The sequence below is a fragment of the Silene latifolia genome, chromosome Y, assembly GCF_048544455.1.
Source record: "Silene latifolia isolate original U9 population chromosome Y, ASM4854445v1, whole genome shotgun sequence".
NCBI lineage: Eukaryota > Viridiplantae > Streptophyta > Magnoliopsida > Caryophyllales > Caryophyllaceae > Silene > Silene latifolia.
The window spans coordinates 92,972,855-92,976,194 of record NC_133538.1 but is presented as its reverse complement, the minus strand read 5'-3'; positions in this window follow the sequence as shown (position 1 = coordinate 92,976,194).

Here is a 3,340-nt window from a genome sequence, read left to right as displayed (position 1 = left end):
CAATCCCTGGCCCAGGGCAGCTTCAACCCGAAGTTGAGTACCCAGCATAAACCTGAGGACACCCAGAGATAAGTCTGCAGAACCAGCCCGGGGCCTTACACCACCACGAAGGTATATAAACAGTGTCCGCCAGAATAAATCTGAAATACGTCACCTGAAGGCTCTTACCACGACGTCTGCTAAGATAACCAGAATAACCAATGCAATGCCATGCCCAAGTATGCAACCTCAATAATAATCTACATCACCACGAAGGGATGTCTGCCAGTATTAAACTGAATAACCAATGCAATAACAATAATCATCCATCATAAATAAACCAACCAGCCAAAGGCTTAAATCCATCCAACATATATTACAGCACAAAATGCCATACAAATAACAGATATACAATAAAGCATTCAGTTGAGTAGTTATCCTACTTGGCAAGTAATTCCACTCAAGCAATCCAAATAATGCAGCTAGAAATACTCCTTCACAAACTCGTCACCTAGCATAGTAAATACTTATAATTACCAACTATTTATTTCACTTTCATAATTAAACTATTTATATTTAATTACATTAATTATTTAACTTATACTATAAGGTCACGGTCTTAAACCCGTCTTATAATAGCCACCCCAAATGTACACAATCCCAAAAGAGCACCCATACACCAAATTCCTCCACGAACACAAACATTAATTAACGAATTATAAAATGATTACACGATTTAATAATTACAAACCCGTCTTAAACAATTATTATAGTTATAATTACTAACTAATCAATTATGTAACACAATTAAACTAATTATAAATTAATTATATGAATTACATTACTACGTAAAATATTAATTTAATAACCCGTCTCAAACCAACTCAAATCCCGACCCATAACTAAAGTTAATCTAATTATAAGACGATAAGCTGACAAGTAAATAATTAATTGGAGCCGTCTTAACTAACACCCAACATACCATACCCACGCTAAACCCAAACAAAACCCCCAAACACCCCACAAAAACTCGTGTACCATCACCAAACCCGTTAACCAACATCACCAACAATCACACCCAGCGTGAGCCACCACTGCCCACAACCCAGCTTTAGTCCTGCCACCGACAACCACCCCCAAACATGGCCTCACCATCACTCCCTAACCCCGCAACAACAACCAACATACGAGACCGACGCAACTTAAACAACTCACGTTTATAGCACTATTCACGACCACCACCACCCTTTTTCACCAGCACATCAACCACCCATGACCACGGGTTCAGCTAATCCTAACCATCGCCATCAACACCTCTACACATGGCCACAGAACATGCCCTAGCCAACCGACACCATCGACACCAAAAACCATAATATATATGACACAAGCAACCAGCACCACCACCATACTCCACTATCAGCCACCACGATGGTCCCATCAGAAGCGCCACCTCCCCACGGTCAGGTCTAGCCAAGTCGTGAGGGTTCTAATACACGGGTTCATGACAAACACCAACAAACAACCAAAAATGTGACAATTCCAGCAACCACCCCACAACCCACCACCTTTAACCACCCTAACATATCCCCGACGGCCAACCTACAACCATGGGTCCACCTGTCGAGGTCCAAGTCCGGCCAAGTCACAAACAAGGGTGAAAACATATGTTAATCGTATGCAACAACCACCCATAAACCCGCCTGAAAATCCCCTTTACCGAGGTCCCTGGTTAACAATGGTGGGTTCTGGCTACTCCCTGGTGGTCCACGGTCATGGTCACGGTCACGGCTAGTCTTACGGTGGTCTAGAAAGCGAGTTATAAAGGTTATAAAATCAATACATTAAGTTATAAGACGGTCTTACCTTGAGACGATAATATAAGCTGAGTTCTTCTCTTTTCTCCCTTCTAAATCTCCCTCTCTCTTTATTGTGAGATTATGAATTTTATGAGTGAATAAGGTCTCTATTTAGGTCATACCATCTATTTATAGTGATAAGGTAGGTCATATAGAGCGTATTTTGGAAACTATGTTATATACTATTATTATTACTATTAAGAAATTCAATTATTATTATTATTATTGTTGTTATTATTATTATTATTATTATTATTATTATTATTATTATTATTATTATTATTATTATTATTATTATTATTATTATTATTATTATTATTATTATTATTACTATTATTATAAAAAAAAGGATGCGCGCAGCTTTCATAGTTAAAAAAATAAAAGTTTACATGAAATTGGTGGGGAGCTAAGACACAATCTAGGCCCCTACCCCCATTAGCAACAGCAAAGCTAAGCCTAGAAAAAATATAAGCGGCCCCCCGAGCCCCCGCATCCTGAGATACCAAGAATTTCATGATCCGCTTGAGCAAGACAACAGCATCCGAACCCAGCTCTCCAAGCGAAGAGAAAGAGAAGGGAAGGAAACCATAACCAGCTGTCGCGCATAAATCCCCATACTTAGCACACTTACGCTGAGTAGCATCAGCGACAACCCGCCCGGGCACAAAATCCGTCATCCCAGTCTGAGTCAAGGGGGAAGACCCTGTCAAATCGACACACACATCACGCCCTCTGTCCCAGGAATAAAGCAGCAAATCCGTAGGACAAAGAGAGCCCCCATGTCTGTCAACCAAACCGAAATTAACCTCCTTACATGTAGAAATACCAGACCTATAGCAGATGTCGAATAAGGTGTCACGAACGAGGTCGTGCCGATGCTTAACACCCACAATACCAGTACAAGAAACAGCGTGGTCCCCATAAACATCATCAGCAAAAACCCGAGAGCAACCAGGACAAGGCCTAGATACCGTGAATAATGGAACACCCAGTCGATATCCAAGCACACTACGGTAAGTCCTCCCGTTTATAGTCTGACCCAACCCAGAGATAGGAACCGTACGCAACCAATCAGAGGAGTGGGCACCCTGCTGAGACTTCTACAACGCAAGTTGACGTGGTGTCAAAGAGAAAACAGATTCTGAAGTAGCAGCAACCGTCGCGAAATATATATCTGCCAATTTCTTCATAAGTTTATGGGCAGCGATTTCACTAGGATCACGTAAGAAAGCAAACCTGTAGTCTCAGAAAACACCCGCAAGGCATCATCAAAAGTATGACCAGCATCTACAATACCAGAAGGCCGTAGGAGCTTAGCCTGCAAATCTACAGACTGCAAACGGGACGCCAGAGAAGCATAGTGTAAAACAGCTCCCGCAGCATAAACACCAAGCCCACCAAGATGAAAAGGGAAAGTAGCAAGACGCCACTGCCAATCCCCAAAACCAAGTCCAGACACGGTGACAATACGTTCCAAGCTAGAACGAAGGGGGCGGCATCGA